General features: G+C 39.8%; 1 long non-coding RNA gene across 4 annotated transcripts in view; it reads left to right on the top strand.

The window, feature by feature from the left end:
• Window positions 1–16,780, top strand: part of LOC117805949 — a 193,663-nt gene that overhangs the window by 1,746 nt on the left and 175,137 nt on the right. For all 4 annotated transcript variants that reach the window (XR_004629569.1, XR_004629571.1, XR_004629570.1 and 1 more), the window contains exon 3: window positions 7,903–7,964. This is a non-coding gene — a long non-coding RNA (uncharacterized LOC117805949). The remainder of the gene's footprint in view (window positions 1–7,902; window positions 7,965–16,780) is intronic.

Raw genomic sequence — 16,780 nt, 5'->3', positions numbered from 1 at the left:
TTTCACATCATGATAAAAACATTAATTTGAAAAACTGTCAGCTTTAAGAGTTCTTGTGTTTCTTCTTTATTGTCATCTTGCAGAATTCCCAGTGCTTTGGCTTTAGAGAGGTAGTCCATATGAAGCTTTTTGAGACGTTTCTCAAAAAGAGCCCTTGTCTTTAGTTTTGTTTGTGCGCTTGAAAGAAACTGCAAATGTACACATAATTCAGAAGGTGATTAATTTCTGTGCTATTAATAGCACAATATAAGATGGAAGCTTGGGGCCATAAATAAATGGACCTTGGGCCGCAATTGGCCCCCGGGCCGCACTTTGGACATGCCTGGCTTAAAGGAAGATGTGTCGTATAGCTGTTGAGATATTTCTGTATGAATCAAAGCAGTGGACTGACATTTACCAAAGCTGAGCAGCTAACATTGCTTGGAACAATGATTCTAAGAGTCTAGGTGCCTACAGCTAAGGGTTAAACATTGAGTACATGTCTTGTCAGCATTCAGTAACGCTGTCATCGTGCCAGTAGGCGGTTAAAATGTTTCTGAGAAAATCTTGTGTTGTCTTACTTCAAAATGAAATCATAAAAGAGCAACTAAACAAGCTCCTGCCCCCTCTCTTCCTTCTTTAAGTCACATCCAGGAATATAAGTTAAAAGAAGCATTAAAGCTGCAGTACCTCACCTTGGCCACACGGTGGCTCTTCTCACCAAGAAAGACAAAGCAGCTGTGTTTGCACAGCATGAGGATGCAGGCTGATCCTGAGTCATCTAAGCTGTTTATATGACTGAGCTTCCTGAGAAGCAGAGGACCAGTTGGCTTAGAATGAAACTTTCTGTGCAAGACAGTTGTACGGCTTTATATGAGCCAACCTGCCCAGTCATTTCAGTCAATATGGAAATGTATGCTTTGCTTTTAACCTGTCATGCATTTATGACTGGCTTTAAGTTTGGCATTATCGAAGCATAATAAAGAAATCAACTCATTTACTGGAATCATGCTGCACTGACAGATCTCAATTTGTTTTTTTAGTGGATGCCTGGAGCAGAATCTTCCCTCTCCTCCCTCCCATGCTGCCACACCTTGAGTCAGGTGCTGAGAATCTGGGTCATTTTCATGTTCTGGCAAATCCTTTGATTATCTGTGAGGCCTCTCTGCGGCCTCCGGGGGCCCTCCACCAAAGCACTACCTACCTGTATGAGGGTGTGTCCGCTCTGCACACTCTGCTGCACTAATGGCATGAACCTGCTGTGGCTCTGCCTCATTTGGCACCAACAGTATGTGGCTTCATCACGCCTCCTCCAATCAGTCACTCGCACTCCAAATAAGGAGATCCCCGACCTGTAATCAGTCCACTGGTGGAGGTGACAAGTGTCCTCCCTGCGGCGGATTTTAGGGCCTGTTTTGCAAGTGTGTTTTGCGCTCACATGTGATGTGTGTGAGGCTTAGGTTTCATGGTGCTTTTCTTGTGTGACTTCATTGTTCTACGTGTCAGGTTTCCAGTCTGCTTAACACAAAGTATTGACAAATAGAAGTCCAGGGAGTATTATAGAAAGCACTCAGCAGCGTCTACACTGACCTCATTGAAACTACACGTGAACACAAAACAGAATTGTAATCTTCTTGGCTTTTTATTTTTTATGACCCCTGCAAACAAAGAGACAACTTGAAGCTGTGATTCTGTTTTGTTTTATTGTTACTGAAGTTAGGGCTAGCTTTAAGGATCTCTTAAATCTCAATAAGGCTGGTGAGTAAGCATCGTTTGGAGCAACAAACTCCAAATTCAACCTAGCTGGTTTATTAGAATCAGTTAAGGCTTTAGTCAGAAAAAAGAATCAGTCAAGTTCTCTCACAACATCCTGAAATTCACAAAGAACGTCACTTATCTTGACATCAAGTCATGTCCTGAAATGCAGCCAAGTGAGTAAGGCGTGAGAAAATGTGCAGATTACACTTTGTCTGCTGAAGATCAGAGAACAAGTCAAGCAACAGCAAGTGCGTTTCCTTCTCATGGTTTGATCACTCCTTTGTTGGTACATGTTTGTTTTAAACTTAATGCTGCGCTGTGCTTCCTCCATTACAACACAACATTACAAAGTTACACAATCGCTACAATAACAGAACATTCACACTTTGAATACAGTATCTTAGGAACTTCTGGAAGGATGTTCCATCTTTGACTCAAGCATGAGCAGATTAGAATTGGGTGTTTTTTTCTCTTCTCATTCTTCACAATCTAATTGAGTAATCATTTTACTCCCTACCAGAACACTCTATTCTTTTATTTGTGTTGTGATCTTCATTTATAGTCCAACCCTTTTTGTCTAACCTTTTTTGTGCAATGTAGTCTATAACTTATAACTTTATTTGATTATTGCTTCCAAAAAGATTTATTTTCTTTTATGTTCTGTTTAATATCGAGCACTTTATATCTTTGCGCTGTTGCATATAAAATAATAATAATAATGATTTGGTGTTTTTATGTCAGTTTGACTGTTTTCCTCCCCAAAAAATTACATTTTTTCCACAAATTAAAATATCCTACAGGGAAAAAAAACATGGTTAGTAAACTCGGAAGGTTCCCAACACAGTATTTTAAAACACACATTAAACACTGCATTATTATTAAAGGTGACATATCACGCTTTTTTCATCAATATATATTGGTCTAAGAGGTCCCCAAAACATGTCTTTAAAGTTTATGCTCAAAAAAACACTTTGAAATCAGATTTTGGTCTGCCTGAAAATCCCTCTTCAGTCCTCCTCAGAACACTCTGTTTTCTCTCTGACCACGCCCCCTCAGGAAGTGGATGTGCCCTCGGCTGTCCAGCACGTTGATCTAATGTTTACATGTTGGCTGAATATACACTGCTGCTCAGAGATCGCGTTACTTCAACCCTCTGAATCTGATCCAGAATCTGATCCTGACGGAGAGGCGCCTGTAGCAGGACCTTTCTGAAGGATTGGTCACAGATTTAGTGTTTCTTGTTGTTTTATTTATCAGTATGTAGACGTGTGTCTTGGTACACAGCTACGAACATGTAGCTATGTGGCTATGCTAACTAGCGCTAGCACTTATCCATGATAAATAAAAATCATCCACTAGATCTTCAAATCTGCAGACGTGGGGAGTAAAACCGACCTCTACCAGAAAGGCAGCGGGACCTTTCTGAAGGATTGGTCACAGATTTAGTGTTTCTTGTTGTTTTATTTGTCAGTATGTAGACGTGTGTCTTGGTACACAGCTACAGCTACAGCTATGAACATGTAGCTATGTGGCTATGCTAATTAGCGCTAGCACTTATCCATGACAAATAAAAATCATCCACTAGATCTTCAAATCTGCAGACGTGGGGAGTAAAACCGACCTCTGCCAGTAAGGCAGCGGGACCTTTTCTGAAGGATTGGTCACAGATTCTGTGTTTCTTGTTGTTTTATTTGTCAGTATGTTGACGTGTGTCTTGGTACACAGCTACAGCTACGACATGTAGCTATGTAGCTATGCTAACTAGCGCTAGCACTTATCCATGATAAATAAAAATCATCCACTAGATCTTCAAATCTGCAGACGTGGGGAGTAAAACCGACCTTTGTGTTTATTAAGACAGCCTACAACTAGCATGCCTCCCTCCTAAGCTCCTTGTTAGCACACATGTGTGCAGGTAATGAAAAACGGAGGAGGAGTTGAGTTGTATTTTATACAGTCTATGGGCTGAACAAGCTCCGAGCTCTGACTCCGTGACAGACCAGATATTGTTGTTACGTAACAAAAACACGGAAGTCTGAAACGGCTCGTTTCACACACATTTACAGAAAGGTGGAGAAATCAAAACAGGGGCAGAATGGATTTTTTTCATTCTCGGGGGGTTTGTAGACATGCCAGGGAAACATATTTCAGGTAGAGAACCATTAAAAAGTCCATTTTACATGATATGTCACCTTTAAACTTACAAAATTTCTGTGTTTTAAAAAATTGCACAAGTGTTATTTTAACATACAAAATCTGAACAACAAGTATGACCATGAGAAATACTATCATGTGTCCAGTAGCACATGTCAAATCACACAATGCATGATACTCTATGAAATGATACCATAAGATCCAGTATGATACTTTACAATATGATATGAGATACTATACCTCTCCATAATCATATCACACAATACAGTACGGTATGATAATGCAGGACATGGTACAGTACAATGCAACACAACATGATACCATTTATGATGCAATAAGATACCATAGCATACCTCCCACTACCATACCATATTCCATTATTGTCCGTTATTGAGCAGTAATGTTTTGTTATGCTCTTTCATACGTGCAATACAACATCATATAATACCATACAATACGATATGATACATAAGGGATCATTTATGGTTCTCAGGTAGTTGTGGGAAATAGGATCCAGACAGGGTGAGATTCAAGATTCAAGAAAGCTTTATTGCCCAGTGAGCTCGCGCACACAAGGAATTTGACGTGGTGATTGGAACAATGGTACTTATCAATCAATCAATCAATCAATCAATCAATCAATCAATCAATCAATCAATCAGACTTAATTTATAAAGCACTTTTCATACAATGACATTGTAATACAAAGTGCTGTACATAAAAACAACTTAAAATAGAAGAAATTAAGAAAAAGATCCGACCCCCAGCCCTGACCCCAAACCCACCCCACAATAAGTTAAGAACACAACATATGCAAAAATAGTAATAAAAACAATAAAATAAAATAAAAAAATAAAAGACAAGTTGCTGAACGAACTGAGGAAACGCTCTCATGATATCTTAATGAGGAAACACTGGAGGTAAAATAAGATGTTAAAACTCAACACAGGAAATTAAAATCACCATAATAAAATAAATTTCTAAGATAATGAAACACTAAAATATTAAACCATTAAAAGAAAATAAGATGCTATACTTAGAATAAATAAATAAGCACATAAATAAATAAAGTAGAATAAAAGTGACAAAAATTTGAACTAGATAATAAATAAATAAACAAATTAAACTGTTAAGAATAAAACTCAGTTAAAAGCGAGACTAAAAAGGTAGGTCTTGAGTTTCCTTTCAAAGTATTTATGCTCTGTGCAGCAACAAGACAGTAGGGACAACACAAGACAGTAAGAACAATAGATACAGAAACCTAAAATCTAATCTAAAAAGTCTAAATAAAAATAAAAATACTATCTGTACAAAGAAAGGTACAGAAGTACTTTTAAAGACATGCAATAATTTAAATTAGCCTAAGCCAGAGTGCATACTTTAGTGGATGAATATAATAATAAAATATGTTATGGAGACAAGACTTGATGAAAAGTGGAGGGGTCTTGTCCACCCTAAAAGGTGCCGGAACTCTTTTCTGTGGATTGATTTGACATGACGTGTGGTCAGTTTGCCTCTGGTGTTGCTCATGTTAGTGAAAGTTAATAACCATGGTAATGGGGTTGTCGAGGGGTTTTGACCAATCAGGATCAAGTATGTTACACAGCTGGAAGATCAGTAAGAAAGCCGGGTAATAAGATATGATACAATATGGTAATTTAAAGCATAATAATATGATGTGAAAAGAGGCCATACCTTAACACCCCATACTTCATCACATCATACTATACAATATTGTTTAATATGACATGATGCAGTACAATATGATACTGAGCTCCACAGTGGTACTGACAACAAGGAAGTGTTGCTATTCCCTTTCATATTTAGCAGTTAGCATTGACATGTAATTCAAAGTTAGATACCCCCTACTTGTCCTCATAGCTTTGAGTTCAGTGCTAAATAATGATGAGATGAATACTCTGAATGGTTAGCAGGTGCCATATTATTAAAGAACTGTATGCGTCCGTTGGGTTAACAGAACTCATTCTGTGGTTTTTGTTACCAGTATGAATAGAGACTGAAATGACAAGATTTTAAACTTGGATTGAAATAGAATTGAATGGTTTCTAGATGCTCACCATCACGTACAAAAGACCCTAAATTACATAGTGAGAGGTTTTTGTAGTTTTGGGTTTCCAGTGGGCTAAAAGTCAATAAGCTAACTGTGTGTTTGTGCAGGTGTTTGAGGACAAAACGTTTGTTTTAAATTCTGCTGGACAGCTGAGTGTCAGGTTGGCATTGGAGAGTGGTGGTGCGAGTGACAGCGTCATGGTGCATTTGTAAAGCGTCAGTGAGGGAGAGTTTAGGGTGGGTAGGGTGGGTGTGTGTGCGGGTTACAGAGGTTTTTGAGGGGAGGACAGGCTGACAAAATGAATGGTTCCATCAAATCAGGACAAGACCTGAACATTTGCATTTCCACTGAATCAGAGGCGGTGAAGAAAGAGCTCTCCATTGAGGGGAAAGTTGTTTGACGTGTGAATGAGCGAATGCGTCAGGCCCTCGCAGAAACACATTCATGGCTTCACACAGCTTTGGACAGAGTGCGGGTCTTTCTCTCAGATCCTGACTGGAAAACTCCAGCCTTTTATACTCACTTTTTCCCTACATGTGGACCGCTTGGCAGGCAGGGCCTCCTGCAGTCAGGGTTGGACCAGCAGAAAAGGGAAAATGGCTTGTTGATGAAGCGCTCTTCCTCCCTTTGACCTTACTGTGTACTATATGTCTTAACACTGTTTTGCTGAGGCCAAGAATATCCTCTGAAATAGCTTCCAAACAAGCCTCTGACATCCTTTTAACCAGGATGTTGAAATGTTAAATCCACCAAACCCACTTAAGGCCAATTATTTCCCAGATTGGAAGTTACAAACTTATTTTCCTGTCAAACACTGACGTAAATTTATACCAGCCCTACAACAGACTGATGTATTAAATGAATTATAATTGTATATTGGCGTAAGTCCCTTTCCAGTGGAGAACATTTCACTACTTCACTGTGATATTTCCAGAGTTTCTCAGTTCGGGACCAACAAAGTACATCTTTGTACGCCTATCTCTCTATATTTGTCTTTTGCTGCAAGGACTGATCTTATGTCCTGAGTTTAATACTAGCTGACTGTTTTTACATTCATATAGCTTTAAAGCTGAGTTTAGGACATGTACATAAGAGCATCATTTGTAATATAGTGTCCAGTCATGTTTCAATAGACTTAACAGCTATGTTAAGTTTGATGCAGAATCTTGTTCAAGGAATCAAGGTTTTTATTGTCATACCAACACAAGCTGTCGCATGAGGTGGAAGGAAATCTTGTTTCTCAGATCCCTTATAAAAACCACAATAAGAAGACACACACAATTAAAAAAGAAGATAATCAAGAGCATTTAGACTGCAAGGAGCAGCATACATAAACAATAATAAATATAAAAATACAAATATTGTGCGTATGTGAGGAAAATAGATTGATTTGAATTTGGTAGTTGAATAGTGCACTTGAATGTGTTAATGTACAATATGCACATTTGTAAGGTAGTCTGTTGTATTGTATTGTAACCTCTAATTTTGAAGTTGGATATAAATTTGACTTGATAATCAAATGATAAGTTGTTAGAATATCTGGTCATATAAAAAACAGGTCCATGGAAGAATCTTTGTTTTAAGCTCTTAAAATTTGTCAACATTTTATAACTATGAAACTTTATTGAAAGTTTTTGTACGAATAACAGAAAAATATAATTGTAACTTTTTAAAAACAAGTTATTGAATTTTTTACTAATGAAGATTCCCATTTTTCAAAGCAATTATTAAAATAAAAAAATATATAAAATATAATTAATATGTCCTCATTATTCTCTGACCTGATGTGATGACGCTGTATTATCTGATCAAAGGAAATCATATATTTTCACATTTAAAACACCATTTTGCTTTCTTCCTTTTGCAATTTTTGGACAGACATCTCATGAAATATTGTGGTAATGTATAAAAAAAGTAATATTTATACATTTCTATTTCAGACATGACTTATTCAAGTGCGAAGTTCCAGGACAAAGAGGATGTCACAGTAAAGGGAAGCTCTGTAAGTGTGTTTCATTTTCTCTTCTGTATTGTAAGGCACCAAAGTTTTAGCTATGAGAACACTAACACATATCCCTGTGAGTTATTACACCTCAATTCCAACGGTGTGCAAAATGTTTCCTTCATGTTACAGATATAAGTCGCTGCATCAACAGCGTAACAGAGTTCACTTGGCCTTTGTTTTTACTCATGGAACTCTGTAATGGTGTAACATTGGTGTCTCAGTGTGTGATTTCACCACACACACACACACACACACACACACACACACACACACACACACACACACACACACACACACACACACACACACACACAGACTGCTTTTCCACCCTCCTGGCTCTGATGCTACATGTCACCACCATTTTCCCCCATTACCCCTCTGTAACTACCACAAGTGAGGAGTAACGGCTTCACTCCATCATCCCGTCTTAAAGTGGCGGTGTATGTAAGAGCCTTTTAATTGTACCTCACCACAGCCTATACAGTGCAAGAACACATGCCAGTACTTGTACATTATTACACAGGAACAGCACTTAGTACAGTTGTCAGAACCGAACTCTTTGGGGAATCTAAAAATAAGTATCCAAGTAAAAATCTTGGAGCGCGTTTATCTTCCTTTATATAAGCTCCTTTACATTGCTTATATGTTCAGACTGAGTGGAACTGATTTGTGGACTTTCTACAAACTCCGAACCTTTTCCTTCAGCCCAGGTGTTTTCCCTGAGGTAACTCTTAAAACACGGCAACTCGCAATCCATTTCCTGTCTGCAGGCATGTGAAATGAGACACTGGCAGTCTCAAAGATGGTCTTTAGAGAGTCATGAGATGACAGACGCCGAATGAAACTTGCCATATTTGGAACCGTGCTCGTGCTGCACTCTCAGTCCTCGTCAGTTAGTAAAAATACGCCTCATAGCTGGCAGTGCTCCTGTGCAAAGCCTCAACAACAGGCTGCAGGTTGTTGACAGTTTGAACGTGTGGCCAGCTGTAGCGCTCTCGAAAGCTGCCGTTTTGTTAACGGTCACGGCTTATCTCCAGCACAGCTTTGCATAACGAGAACACTTTCCCACGCTGCTTTACATGGATTTTGTTTCAGGAGTAATTGTTTTGAATAGAAGTGTGCAGAGCGGGAGCTTTCACAGCGACCTGTTAAGCGGTATAAATCAGTCAATGACAACCTTTGATTGATGCATTATTGATTAGTTGGGTTGGAAGGGATCATAAGATGCAACACTCACAGGTACAAAGTTTGTTTCTGCAGGTATTTTCTGCTATAAATCACTTAGCTGCTCTGGCAAAACATGCTCCTGTAACCGTGCTGCGTTCAAGCACAACAGCTCATGGCCTGAGGTGTAGAACCTGCCAACAAGAGTAAATGTTCCCCAGCCCTGCCCATATCTCTGCTCCATGTTTTCCATATTCAAACTTGCGTTGTTTGCACTGTAAATAATCAGTTTATAACATCCCGGACTTCAGTGTATCAGATAACAGGAAAATTATATTTAGCTATGTTTGTTTTTAAGTTGATTATATCCATACCCTGCTGTTGATTTTGCTTACAACACTAGGGTGTCACTGTATTTCTCTTGCTAACTCTCAAGGAAAGCAGTGTGTAGGTGGGCCTTTAATCACAATTCAGCAAATGAGGCAAGGCAAGTTTATTTGTACAGCACATTTTTGCAACAAGGCAATTTGAAATGTCTCACTGAAGACATTAAAAGAACAAACTGAAAGAAGACATTTAAAAAACATTCAAAGATGACATTAAAAAGTTATTGAAACAAGCCATCCAAAATAAAGGATTTAAAAGAACTGAGAGTTTTGGCTTATCTGACATTTTCTCTGAGTTAGTTCCAGATATATTCGAGTGTAAAAAACTGAACCCTGCTTCTCCACGTCTGGTTCTGACTCTGGGGACAGAAAGCAGACCGGTCCCAGATGAAATGCGTGATCCTTATTGTTTCATGCTGCATGAGTCGACTGAACGATTCCCGGGCAGGTAGCATCACCGCTGACCCCCTCACACCCTGGACACAAATTCTTGAAACTCCTCCCCTCCGGCAGGCGCTATACAGATCACTGTGCGCCAAAACAACCCGCCATAAGAACAGTTTCTTCCCCCAGGCTGTCACTCTGATGAACACTAAACCATAACAGTGTCATACCTGTTGGATCAATACTCTCTGTAAATATACATGCAAATATACAATGCAACAGTTTTCCAAGCAGAATTCCATATTTCTATTTCATTTATTATTTAACTACTATTTTTTGTTTTATGTAAAACTACCTCTGTAACTCACCACTGCACTTTTTATCATATTATGTTTAGCCTGTACATATTAGTCATGCCTATTTGTTGTTCTTTTGTATTTATAGCTGATGTTATTGTTATTATTTTTGAATTTTTTATTTGTATGTCTTATTCTTATGCCTTGTACAAATGGTAAATGGTAAATGGACTTGTACTTACATAGCGCTTTTCTAGTCTTTCTGACTACTCAAGGCGCTTTTTACACTACTTGTCACATTCACCTATTCATACCCATTCACTCACTGATGGTAGAGGCTGCTACAGTAAGGGACCATCAGTGTTAGCTAATCTCATTCGTACACTTTCACACACCTCTGAACAACAGAGGGAGCAATTCGGGGTTCAGACAGTGTCTTGCTCAAGGACACTTTGGCATGTGACTGCTGGGTTTGAACCGCCAACCTTCCGATTGATAGACGACCGACTCTACCCACTGAGCCACAGCCATCCCAAAGAGAGCACAGTTTTCCAAAGTCAAATTCCTTGTGTGTTCAAGCATACCTGGCCAATAAAGCTGATTCTGATTATGATTATGATTCTGAACGATCACGTCAGCACCCTGGCGAGTCAGCGCTAGAATACCTAGTCTGTTAAATAATTTATTAATATTTTTATGACTATAGGTCTTTCCTCTTGAACCGTTTTGATCCCTTAAATATGTCATGTGACACTCTGCAGGGATTCCATGGATTATATAAAACCATTGACTGTATAAATAATGGACTAGGTATCCGTGACATCACCAATCTGTTTCTGAAGCACGGTTTTGAGACCAATTGTCGGTGGGTGCCATATTGGAAATGCTAACTTCTGTCGAGCTAGTGTGAGGTAAAGAGGCGGGCTTTGAGCCTCATCGCCAACCGCTACTGTGTTCCCGCCCGTCAATCAGGTCAGCTGTGCCACTCATGATGGAAAACTCAAAATCCTAATGTCTTCAAAATTGCAGCGTTATGAAAAAATTCACCCCCACAGTGTGTGCTGATCGAGAAATGAGCTATCCAGACTACACTTGTCTTTTGAACCAGGCTGTAAACATGTTTATTTCTGCTGTAAAGATCGGCTTTTTTGAATTGGTGTGTATGTGGTTTCCGGTACTTCTGGAGCCAGCCTCAAGTGGACGCTTGATGAACTGCAGTTTTTAACACTTCCGCATGGGCTTCAATTCTCACGGCTGGAGGTTGCTGCTTGAGAAAAACTAGCTAAATCTAATACAGCTGCTGCTAAAAATGCTGCTTACACTTTCATGCATCTGCATCAACAATATTATAACCCTTGAACCAAATACCTGTGGACTTTGTCTTCAGGTGAAATCACACGTTAACAATGCATGTCATTTATTTTACTCCCTTACGTCTTCCCACACTATCCCTCCTTCCTCGTCTTTTATATTGTCTCTCTCATGGAGGTGTTCTGGACTATAACCAGCAGCTCTGCTCTGCAGGTACACAGCAGAGCATGAATTAGACTAATAGCTGCTGGCAGGAGAGAAAATGGGAGCAGTTATTAAAATTAATGTGCTTCTCCTGCGGTCTGTGCGTACGGCTGAACTGGGTTTGGGTGGACTGGGCCCATTGAACATCCATCCTTCCTTTTCCTTCAGAAGACTTCAGTGTGTACGTGTCTTTATTTTTCTTGCGTGCACATGTGTCATCCCTGCTTATTCTCAAGTGCAGCTTCCTTTCCACTTGGCCTTTTCAGATGCAGGTTTTTTTGGGCACTGATCAGAGTGTCGTATTTGTCCAGTGTAGCTGATGCCAGCTTCCCCTCAGTCCAAAAAGCCCAAGGGCCTCGGTCTGCGTTGTGTCTTAACATGGTCCGCTAAGCTTCAAACAGACGCCTCACTGTACTGCCGCCCGGGCTCGTCCTGCTTCCCTACTTTGAAGTGGGAATTCTTGCACTTAGCACATTCTAACGTCATCATAGCTTGGTTTAGATGGGATCCAAATGCCGAGGCTGGCTCTGTTTTATTGGCTCCTTATGAACTACACACTTCATTCCCGCTGTTTCTCTCCAGTGAACATGACCTTAGACACTTGCGGGGCCACCTAAGCTGAAGTCTCCAAGGCCTGTGGTGCTATAAATGATCTTTTCTGTCTGTTAGCATTACAATACAGCACTTGTAGCAATTATCTGAACAAGGAAGTCAAAAGTTTAAAGAGATCATTTAAGAGTTCTCACTCATCCAGAATAATCTGTCTTGATGTGTTGGCCTAAATTTGATGTTCTCAGACAAGCAATCACATTGACCTCTGTGTAAGTCATGATTAGAGTTTTGTATCTGATGCGAGCTGCAACTGGAAGCCAGTGTAGTGAGATGAGCAGGGGAGTGACATGAGCTGTCTTAGGCTGGTTGAAGACCAGACGTGCTGCTGCGTTCTGGATCATTTGCAGAGGTTTAACTGTGAATGCAGGGAGGCCTGCCAGTAGAGAGTGGCAGTAGTCAATGCGTGACATTACAAGAGCTTGAACCAGGAGCTGTGTTGCGTGTTCTGTCAGGTAGGGTCTAATCCTCTTGATGTTATAGAGGGAAAAACGGCAGGACCGACTCCAAAGCCTATTGTGCCTCCGTTTAACTCAGCTGTTCTTCTTTACCAGTCCCAGGTTGGCTGAAAGTCAGGTTGAGCTAGAGTTTCCAACATGGCACCCGCCGTCATTCAGCTTCTTAGGAAACCACAGAGACCAGTCCCTGTTTTATACAGTCTATGGCTGTTTTTGAAACGGCCTGCTACATACTACCACAGAGACCAGTCCATGTTTTATACAGTCTAAGGCTGTTTTTGAAACGGCCTGCTACATACTGCCTACTAATGTAGTAGGCAGTAGGTATTGCCTACTACATACTGCGTTTGAATTTAGTCGGTAGTATGATTGTTCTGTTCGATCTGCGTTGCAGTACGCTGGGTTAGGCGTCACTGGATTTCCAGTTTAGGAAAGCGGAAGTAAACAACGGCCAAGCTGATAGAGAAACTGCTTCTTTATCATCACTTATGATTTAAAAACTTAATAAGTGGTTTATATGGAACTTAATAATTTTCACAGCACCCCCCGTCAAAATAAGAAGAGAAAAGAAAAAACAGAATGAGCGCTGTGCATTGTGGGAAACAGTACACGAGGTAGACTGGTCCGATGCACACTGAGAAATCTTCCTGAATCAGTATAACACCTGGGGAGTTTTGGCATACTGCAGATTTTTCTCTTTTTCACATACTACATACTACATACTGAATTTTGGCCAAATCAGAACGTACTGCTAGTATAGAAGGCGGTTTCAAAAACAGCCAAAGTCTGCATACAGATGCATTTTTAAAAATGAGATTACTGTGAAAGGTTTATTTTAAATTTGTTTTTATTTGAAAAAGGTAAGTGCTCATATTTTCAACATTCATTACACATTAAGGGAAATATTTGCAGTCATTTTCTGTTTTAATTGAATGATTATGGCTTATAGCTCATGAAAATCAGAAACCCACTATCTCAACATTATTAGAATATTTCTAATGATTTAAAAAAGGATTTAAAGTAGGGAAATGTCTTACTTCTGAAAGTATACACTCAATATACACTTGGGTTCCTTTGCCACAAATCACTTACTTAAAGGTGCTGTGAGGAACTTTTGTTTTGTATTGATTCTGGCGCCCCCCTTGTAGACAAAGTGATGCCTGTTATCTCTTGTCCTTTACATGCAAAAGTAGTATTTTCAACAAAAGCCTCATCCTGTTGTGCTCAACGGTCAACTTTATCAGGCAATGTGATTACTTTCCATGAAAACAGTCAAATAAAGGCTGTTTCTGAAGCATCTGGTCTGAAGCATCTGGTCTGACACCTACCCCCCCAGGGCGGTTTCAGCCATTAAACATTACAACAGAGAAGGTGCCAGTGTTGCTGCTGATGGACTTGTTTGCTATTGAAGGTTATAAAGAGGCATCGGTATCATTTTCAGTCTGTTTCTCAGCCAGTTCAAAACTCCTCACAGGGCCTTTAAGTAGCTGATGGAATATCTGAAACTTCTTCATGATATTCTAATTTGTTGAGATACACCTGTTCTGCTTCATATCATCTGGCCTTAAACTGTGACCCTGTTGTTTATACATCCTACAGTCTGCAGCCCAAAATTTGAATATAGTGCCTCGGGGATTCAAAACACCCATATTTTAGTGTGCAGAGGATTGTGGGTCAGAAAAGCTGGAAAAAACAATCTGGCTGCATTTCTGCAAAATGAGTCAAAAAGGATGCCAAAGAACATCTTAAAATATTTGGTTTCTGCACTTGATGTGTGTGTCTTGACTCATACATCATTTCTGTCACTTAACATACTTAAGTTGAAGATGTAGACGACTTGGCTTTCCCTGTGTGAAAATGCTTATGGTAGATATAAAGTAAGAATTAAGATAAAACAAAAACAATCTGAATACTGTTTTTTAAAGCCTATGGAGAAAAAAAAGTGGTAAGTTTTTGTAAGAACATTTGTGGAGACTCTAAATAGTTCAAGCCTTAGACTTTATGGAGTGTAACTTGTGATGTTAGGGATCATTGTGGGAGGCGTACAACACTCTTGCATCATTTTCCCGCTCACTCCTTCCTCTGTGTATCAAAGGCTGGTCAAGAGCACGTGAAACAAATTAGCTACAGGTACAACACAAACTGTCATCTCCAAGTCATAACTTAACCGTATTCAACGGTATCACTGTCACATTGCCTCTCTGTTTACACTAATGACAGCTGCAGGAGCACAAACCCTTCCACGTGTGTGTCTTCACACACCATATTTCATAATTCAAACAAGCACAGATAAGAATCTAACAGTATTACCCGCCCCTCCGAGCTGAGCTGTAGGGGCTTCTTGTTACATAACGCTCCCTGATCATCATCTGCCGATCATGTTTTCCAACTACAGCAGAATGACCGGCCTGTAGAGCAAAGTGTTTTCCATGTGAAGCCCTGAGGCTGCGGCCTGCAGCGGTGGCGGCTCAGTCTGACACACAGGCCTCTTGAGAAACTCCGGGATGCCATTAGTTTGAGTGACTGTGGCTGTGTGTATTTGGGCCTCCGTTTGCTCTTTTTGGCTTGTTGCCTCTGTAGCTACTACTCCGACTCTCTGTTTTTGAGGGTGTGAAGCAACACCTGACGAAGCTTTTGATACAGAAATAGACCTGCAGCTGTGTTACTTCAGCTGTGGAGATTGTGTAGCTACAGTGGTGGATGGTAACTGAGAACACATCTTCAGGTACATATTACACCTTCAAATAATGACTTTTTGGCCACTTGGGGGCAGTATGGAATCTTTTGTTGACATTGTCAGCTCTTTTTATGCCTTTATATTGCTAATTCAGCAGAAAACAGTGTCTTGTGTAAAAGCCAGGCTGACTGAGCAAAAGTGTCTCAATTTTGAGAGGCTTTCGTCTCTCTTTTAGCTCTGTTTTTGGTCTCCACCGGCACCTGGACAAAGTGACTGGCTCTTGAGCAATAATCAAAAACTGCGTCCATTTCCTGCTTGGTCCTGAGCATTTACAGTACAGTGTTTTATTTACTGCTAACAATATCATGTTTGCATAAACCCTATTGCTACCGACTCGCCTAGCATGCTTGTTTGAGAGACTGGAGTCATTTCATTGTTTTTGTTTTTTTACCATTTCGTTATGTGGATGGAAAAATTAGGTTAGAAAAATTTTGTTTAGACATTTTTTTTTGCTCTGGAGATTGTGTAGCTACAGTGATGGATGGTAACTCAGAACACATTTTCAGGTACATCTTACACCTTCAAATAATGACTTTTTGACCACTTGGGTGGCAGTGTGGAATCTTTTGTTGATATTGTCAGCTCTTTTTATGCCTTTTATGTTGCTAATTCAGCAGAAATTCTAGTCTAGTATAAAAGCCAGGCTGACTGAGCAAAAGTGTCTCAATTTTGAGAGGCTTTCGTCTCTCTTAGCTCTGTTTTTGGTCTCCACCAGCACCTGGACAAAGTGTCTGGCTCTCAAGCAATAATTAACAACTGCTCCCATTTCTTCATTTCGTTATGTGGATGGAAAGATTAGGTTAGAAAAATGTTGTTTGGACTTTTTATTTTTGCTCCAAGTGGGTTTGTACATTTTTGAGAATAATCTGTATAAATTTAGTCAAGACGTCAGTAACAGAGGCCATCATCATGCATTATAGCGACTTTTTTCTGAGCCTTTAAATGACAGCTGATCATCTTGCAGATTTTAATTGTGAAGATTTCCACAGTAAGACTTTTTCCTGGTACCAGAGCATTTTTTAAAGTTGTCTTCTTGCCAGTAGAAAGGAAATAATCAGGGTAGAGAATGGGGATGGTGTGCAACGACAGGCATCCCTTAGAGCATTTTAACATTGTTGTATTGAAACTCTTATTGAAGCACGAGGTCTGAATACCTCTTTCATCACTTAGCATAGAAACATGTGTAATGTAGTCTCGCTGTACTTCCCAGACCTAACATCAACATCTCCACTGCCCCAGCTCTTACCTTTATCGAGGTGGGTGA

Source organism: Notolabrus celidotus, chromosome 22, assembly GCF_009762535.1.
Source record: "Notolabrus celidotus isolate fNotCel1 chromosome 22, fNotCel1.pri, whole genome shotgun sequence".
NCBI classification, from domain to species: Eukaryota; Metazoa; Chordata; class Actinopteri; order Labriformes; family Labridae; genus Notolabrus; species Notolabrus celidotus.
The sequence above is the reverse complement of the archived record's forward strand: the minus strand, read 5'-3'. Positions and strand labels throughout refer to the sequence as shown.